A 7,663-nucleotide genomic window follows, 5' to 3' on the forward strand; every position below is an offset into this window, starting at 1 on the left:
GTTTCACAGGTGTATAAGGATGTCCAAACTTATCAAATTGTACATCTCATATATGTGCAGTTTGTGATATGCAAATTGTACCTCAATAAGGCTGGTTAGCCCTGGTGGGTGTGTCTCAGTGGTTAGAATGTTGGCACCTGTACCAAAGGGTCACGGGTTTGATTCCTGGCCCTGGTCAGAGCACATGCGGGAGGCAACCAATTGATACCTCTCTCTATATATCTCCCTCTTTCTCTCATACAATAAAATATTATTAAACAGATACAAAAAGTCACATGTTATATGACTCTATTTATATGAAATGTCCACAAACAGGCAAATCAATAGACACAGAAAACGGTTGCCAGGGGGAACTGGGATTGACTGCTAATAGATATGAGATTTCTTTCTAGGGAGATGGAACTTACAGAATTAGATTGTAATGGTTGCACAACCTTATGAATATACTTTGTGCACTTAAAAATTATGAATTTAATGAACAACATAAACTGATGAACAAAAACAGACCATCAAACCTCAGAGGGAAGGCAGGGGAGGGTAGGGGTAAGGGGGAGAGATCAACCAAAGGACTTGTATGCATGCATATAAGCCTAACCAATGGACACAGACATCAGGGGGGTGAGGGTATGAGTGGGGGGGTGAAGGGGGGGACAATGGGAGCATAAGGACACATATGTTAATACCTTAATCAATAAAGAAAAATACAAAACAAAAATGGTGAATTTTACATCATGTGATTTATACATCAATAAAAGAGTATAATACAATCTCAAATAAACTATTTTTTCTAAAACAAAATGGGTAAAAATTGCCAATGTATGTAAAACCCTAGCTCACTCTTCAGATAAGCAGAATAAACAATCCTTGTCTAGGAGAATGAGTTCTACCTCTCCTTGTCTGCAGTCATCAAAGTTCACATGCCTGAACATCTCACAATTACCTTCTAATGCAGCGGTTCTCAACCTGGGGTCGAACGACCCTTTCACAGGGGTTGCCTAAGACCATCGAAAAATACATATATAATTACATATTGTTTTTGTGATTAATCACTATGCTTTATGTTCAGTTTGTAACAATGAAAATACATCCTGCATATCAAATATTTACATTACGATTCATAACAGTAGCAAAATTACAGTTATGAAGAAGCAACGAAAATAATTTTATGGTTGGGGATCACCACAACATGAAGAACTGTATTAAAGGGTCGCGGCATTAGGAAGGTTGAGAACCACTGTTCTAATGGGTAATATTTCACCTCTGCCTTCTCTCCACTTACTAAAATGCTACTTCATCCTTCAAGAATCAAATTAAATTTCAAATCATCCATGAAGTGTACTCCAGCCTTTGAAAACTTTTTTTTTCTAACACCCACAGAACCGCTGATATAGAAACAATCTGCTTCTTAAGTCTTGTTTTCTATGAGGGAAAAGTACACCAACGTTCACTCTTCATTTGGTAGCAGAATACAAAAGAGAATGAAAGGGGACCAGGATTAAAGGAAGGGAGGGAGATTGGAGGGCAATTTAAGGAGGTGGCAATGAAGATTCAAATAAAAATCTGTGGTCAAATGAGAAGAGAGGAGGATCAGATATTCCTGAGAATCTATCCTAAGGAAATACTCTCAAGGAAGGGTGATGTACAACATTCGTGGGCTGCTTAAATGTTAGTTCTCCTCTTTCTATGTATTTGATAATAAAAAAACTGGAAATAGTCCATAGCAAATTATAGTGCATCCACTAAATGAATATGAAAATATTTTATTATGATCTTAATATGTAGAAAACCCTAAAAATCGCATACACAAAAACTGTTAGAATAAATGAATTCAGCAAAGTAGCAGAATACAAAGTCAACACACAAATATCAGTTGCATTTCACCCTGGCTGGGTAGCTCAGTTGGTTAGGGCGTCATCCTAACAAGTCAAGATTTGATCCCTGTTCAGGGTACATACATGAATCAACCAATGCCCTAGCCAGTTTGGCTCAGTGGATAGAATGCCAGATCATGGACTGAAGAGTCCTGGGGTTCAATTCTGGTCAAGGGCACGTACCATGGTTGCAGGTTCTATCCCCTGACCTGGTTGGGGCGTGTGTGGGAGGCAACCAATACACACACATATCAATGTTTCTCTCTCTCCGTCTTTCCCTCTGTCTTCCACTGTCTCTATAAAAAAAAAAAAAAAAAATCAATGGGAAAATATCCTTGGGTGAGGATTAACAAAAAAAAATAAGTAAAAGAAGGAGTTATTTGTTTAAAAAAGAATCAACCAATGAACACAGAAATAAGTGGAACAACAAACTGATATTTCCTTCTCTCTCTAATAAAAAAAAAAATCAGTTGCATTTCTATACATGAAAAATGAACTGAGCCTGGATGACATGGCTCAGTGGTTGAGCTTCGACCTATGAACTTGAAGGTCGCCAGTTCAATTCCATGTCCGGGTTACGGGCTTGATCCCAGTATGGGGCTGCAAGAGGCAGTCGATCAATGAGTCTCTCATCATCGATATTTCTAGCTCTCTCTCCTCCCTTCCTCTCTGAAATGAATAAAAAAATATTTTTAAAAAATGAACTATGGCCCTAGCCAGTTTGGCTCAATGGATAGAGCATGGGCCTGTGGACTGAAGGGTCCCAGGTTCAATTCCAGTCCAGGGCACATGCCTGGACTGCTAACTCGATCCCCAGTAGGAGGCGTTCAAGAGGCAGCCAATCAATAATTCGCTCCTATCGTTGAAGTTTCTGTCTCTCCCTCTCCCTTCCTCTCTGAAATTAAATATATATATATATATATATATATATATAATGAACTATGGGTCCTCACATCCCTCACATCCCCACGTCCCCTTATACCCTCGTCCCCACATCCTCACGTCCCCACGTCCTCACGTCCCCTTGTCCTCACGTCCACCCACGCTGACCTCCCACCGCTGGTCATGCCTGGGGAACCACGTAACCTCACAGTCTCTTTAAAAAAGAAAAAAAAGCCCTAACCAGTTTGGCTCAGCGGATAGAGCGTCGGCCTGGGGACTGAAGGGTTCCAGGTTCGATTCCGGTCAAGGGCATGTACCTTGGTTGCGGGCACATCCCCAGTAGGAGGCGTGCAGGAGGCAGCTGATCGATGTTTCTCTCTCATCAATGTTTCTAACTCTCTATCCCTCTCCCTTCCTCTCTGTAAAAAATCAATAAAATATATTAAAAAAAAAAAAGAACTATGAAAAGGAAACCATAAAAACAATTTCATTTACAATAGTATCAGAAATAATACTGAGGGATTACCTTAACCAAGGAGGTGAAACAACTGTACAATGAAAAGGACAAAATATTGGTGAAAGAAATTAAAGACATAAATAGACACATCCCATGTTCATAGATTAGAAGACTTAATATTGTTAAAATGTCAATACTAGCCCTAGCCAGTTTGGCTCAGTGGATAGAGCTTCGGCCTGCAGACTGAAGGGTCCCGGTTCAATTCCAGTCAAGGGCACATGCCTGAGTTGCAGGCTCCATCCCAGTAAGGGGCATGCAGGAGGCAGCCAATCCACGATTCTCTCTCATCATTGATGTTTCTCTCTCTCTCCCTCTCCCTTCCTCTCTGAAAAAAAATAAAAAATATATATACAGACAGTCCTCGGGTTACATCGGATTCAATGTACGTCATTTCGTAGTTACATCGCCATCTCCCACTTATTTATAAAAAAAAAAGTTCTGTCATTTCAACGTATGTACATATGTGCTTTATGTTTTTTATTATTTATTTACCACAAGTAAAGGTCAGGAATTGTTATCTTTTAAATTTTTCTTACTGTTTCACTTCATTACTGCTGTGTATGTGAGTGATGTAGGTGGGTTCCGACTTACGGCGAAAATCACGTTAAGTCACGCCGTAGGAACGATCTCCGACGTAACCCGAGGACCTACTGTAATTTTAAAATAAAAAATAAATGTCAATACTACCCAAAGCCATTTACAGATTCAATGCGATCCCTATCAAAATCCCAACGACGCTTTTTGCATAAGCAGAGAAACCTATCCTAAAATTCACATGGAATTTTAAGGCACCAAAATATCCAAACAATCATAAAAAAGAACAAAACTGGAGGACTTGCACTTCCTGATTTTCAAACTTACTACAAAGCTACAGTAATCAAGAGTAAGACATATGGGCCCTGGCCAGTTTGGCTAAGTGGAAAGAGCCTTGGCCTGCGGACTGAAGGGTTCCCAAAGGTACAGACCTCAGTTATAGGCTTGATCCCAATCCCAGACCCCAGTTGGTCAGGGTGTCTCTCTCACATTGATGTTTCTCTCTGTATCTTGCCCTTCTTTCTACTCTCTCTAAAAAACAATGGAAAAAAGTATCCTGGGGTAAGGATTAACAACAATAACAAAAAGAGTGTGGTAGTGGCATAAAGACAAATATAGAGACCAATGGAATAGACTAGAGACCAGAAATAAGCCGTTTTTTGAAAAATTAAATTTATTGGGGTGACATTGGTCAACATGATTATACAGGTTCCAGGAGTGGGTTTTCTGTTACAAGATCTGTATACTGCACCATGTGCCCACCATCCAAAGTCAAGACCCCCTTCTCCCCAAAAAGCCTTTGAATATATGGTCAAATGACTTATGGCAAGGGTGCCAAGGCCATTCAATGGGGGAAAGAGCTGTCCTTTGAACAAATGGTGCTGACGGCCGAGTAGCTCAGTTGGTTAGAGCATCTTCCCGATACACCAAGGTTGCGGGTTTGATCCTCAGCCAGGACACATACAAGAATCAACCAATGAATGATGCATAACTAAGTCGAGTAACAAACTGACGTTTCTCTGCTTCTCTGTCTGTCTCTCTCTCTCATTGTCTCTCTCTTTTTCTCTTTCTGACAATCAATTAAGCCCTGGCCAGTGTGGCTTAGTTGGCTGAGTGTCATTCTGTGTACTGAAAGGTCCCCAGTTCAATTCCCAGTCAGGGCACATACCCAGGTTGCAGGTTCGAACCATGGTCAGGGTGTGTGTGGAGGCAACCAGTAGATGTTTCTGTCATATCAATGTTTCTCACTCAAGTCAATAAAAACACATTCAAATATAAAATTTAATTTAAAATCAATTACAAAAATTTTTTTAAGAATGAAATCAGACCCTTACCTAACACCATAGATAAAAATTAACTTTGAAAGGACCTAAGACTTTAATGTAAGACATAAAACTCTTAGAGGAAAACGTAAGACAAAAGTGACACCCCGATTTGGGTCAGTAGATAGAGCATCGGCCTGCGGACTGAAGGGTCCTGGGTTCGATTCCAGTCAAGGGCATGTACTCAGTGGGGAGTGTGCAGGAGGCAGCTGATCGATGTTTCTCTCTCATGAATGTTTCTAACTCTCTATCCCTCTCCCTTCCTCTCTGTAAAAATCAATGAAATATATTTTAAAAAAAGAAAAGAAAAACGTTAATGTTTTTCATTTATTTTAGAGGGAGAGAGAAACATCAATCAGTAGCCCCCCACATCGAAGCCCCCCTCCACTACTCCCAGAGATCACCCAAAACCCAGGCATGTGCCCCCACTGGGAATTGAACCAGCAACCCTTCGGTACACAAGATGATGCTCAACCAACTGAGCCACACAGGCCAGGGCTCCAAGATATCTTTTTAATCTTTCTACCCTTCTCTATTTCCACTGTCATGGACCTAGTTCAAGGTACTGCAAACAGCATCCTAACTCAAGTGGTCGGCAAACCGCGGCTCGCGAGCCACATGTGGCTCTTTGGCCCCTTGAGCGTGGCTCTTCCACAAAATACCACGTGCAGGCGTGCACGTACAGCGCAATTGAAACTTCGTGGCCCATGCGCAGAAGTTGGTTTTCAGAAAGAAGATAGACGAAACAAGTATACAAGACGAGTGTGGATGGGAGAGTTGGAAGGGGTCGACCTCAGCGAACGTACCTCAATCAGATTGAGGACGTTTTTAGCAAAGGCCAGCTTAGGAGTACCCTAATTAAGTTAATAACAATGTACCTACCTATATAGTTTAAGTTTAAAAAATTTGGCTCTCAAAAGAAATTTCAATCGTTGTTCTGTTGACTAATGAGTTTGCCGACCACTGTCCTAACTGGTCTCCACACAGCAGCCGAATTGTGATCCTACTTAAAACCTTCAAAAGATTCCCATAAAAACTGAATTCCTAATCAGGGCATCATTTGTTCCTATCTTTGAAAAGAAAATACACAGCCAAAAATTATACACGCGATGATAATCTCTGTAGACCGGGAAACTATGGGTACTTTCTCTCACTTTGCTTGTATTCTTAAAATTTTCTGTGATGAATACTTGCTACTTGCTTATTAAGAAAGAGGAAATTGGGGGGATAAGGACACATATGTAATACCTTAATCAATAAAGAAAAAAATATGTAAAAAAAAAAGGAAATTATGTTCCTGAGGACTACTACTTACATCACATTTTGCATGATAACTAGAAAACGGAATGGAAAATTGTAGGTAATCTCGGTTATAAGCGTAGATGAAAATAGTAGCAAACATCGATCAAACTTCTGAGATTTATTGGTGATACTTTACTCCTCTGCTTTCTATTTTTTAACAGAATTACATTCATAACAGGGGAAACATGTGATGATATCAACTTCATTGTCTTCTGCAATCTGGCCACAGCCCACCGCACCAGCCCTCCTTCCAAGCACTCCCTCTCCCGAGCCCCCCTGCGGCCCGCGCGGCCCCGCACCCCGCCGCCGGAACCGGGGCGCATTCCAGGAATGCCCCAGCCTTTCCAAACCCCACGCATCCTTCGCGAAGGGGGGGGGGGGTAAGTGGCGACAGGTTGGAGGGAGACTCCAGGACTCCCGCTGGGAAAGCCACAACTTGCTAACGCTGGGGCCAAACCGGGTCTCCAACCCACCACAGGCCTCCGAGCTCACCCTCCCGAGAGCTCCGGCTCCGGGGGCTCCCGGGGCCCCCATCCCCTCGGCGAGCGCTGGGCCCCTGGGAAAGGAACCTCCCCCACACAGACCCAAATTCCGGGTTCCCGCTCGGGGACTCCCCGGACACACAACACACTCCCTGGATCCAGGCTCCTCCTCCAGGTCCTCTCCTTTCCACGCTCACCCGCGGCCTCCCCCCCTCGGCACGGGGGGCGGCGCGGCGGCGGGGTGGGGGAGGGGCGCGCACGTGCCCGCGCCGCCCCCGCCCAGACAAGGCCCCGAGAGCGGAGCGCGCTCCCCGCCGGTCCCATCCTGCTCCCGCCAACACTCACCCTTTCCCTGGTCTCCGGCGGAACGCAGGCCAAGCGGGAAGCCACGGGACCGCACGGGGAAGGTGAGGGAGCAGGTGGAACCCCGCACAGACCCCCGCGCCACGAAGCCCCGGCGACCCCGGAGCCCGCGGAAGCACAAGGCTTGGTGGAGCCCGCCCGGTTCGCTCGGCCCGCACGTCACCAGCAGGGGCGGGGCGGGGCGCGCGCGGAGGCGGCAGCGGCGCCGCGCGCGGCCTGGGGGCGGGGCCCGCTGGAATGTGGGCGGGGCCTTGAGGGGGCGGGGCTGGCCCGGACTCAGACCCAGGCCCGCGCTGCCACTTTTCCTGGAAGTAGGGGCTTTGGTTAAGGCAGACTTACCATCAGTTATCGTTTTCCTTCCTAGAAGGAAATGGAAGGTTCCAGCTCCAA

At 44.4% G+C, this 7,663-nt stretch overlaps 1 protein-coding gene across 15 annotated transcripts in view; it reads right to left on the bottom strand.

The window, feature by feature from the left end:
* YEATS2 (YEATS domain containing 2) overlaps positions 1–7,449 on the bottom strand; it is a 92,389-nt gene extending 84,940 nt beyond the window's left edge. For 12 of the 15 annotated variants that reach the window (XR_004973903.1, XR_004973905.1, XR_004973904.1 and 9 more), the window contains exon 1: positions 7,256–7,448. The gene's annotated coding sequence lies outside the window, so the exon portion shown is untranslated. Of the gene's footprint in view, positions 1–3,806; positions 3,921–7,255 lie in introns of all 15 variants that reach the window. The other 3 variants (XM_036348169.1, XM_036348166.1, XM_036348175.1) reach the window with 3 other exon arrangements.
* Between the last annotated feature and the right edge of the window lie 214 nt (positions 7,450–7,663).

This window comes from Myotis myotis, unplaced genomic scaffold (genome assembly GCF_014108235.1).
Source record: "Myotis myotis isolate mMyoMyo1 unplaced genomic scaffold, mMyoMyo1.p scaffold_m19_p_2, whole genome shotgun sequence".
Taxonomy (NCBI): Eukaryota; Metazoa; Chordata; class Mammalia; order Chiroptera; family Vespertilionidae; genus Myotis; species Myotis myotis.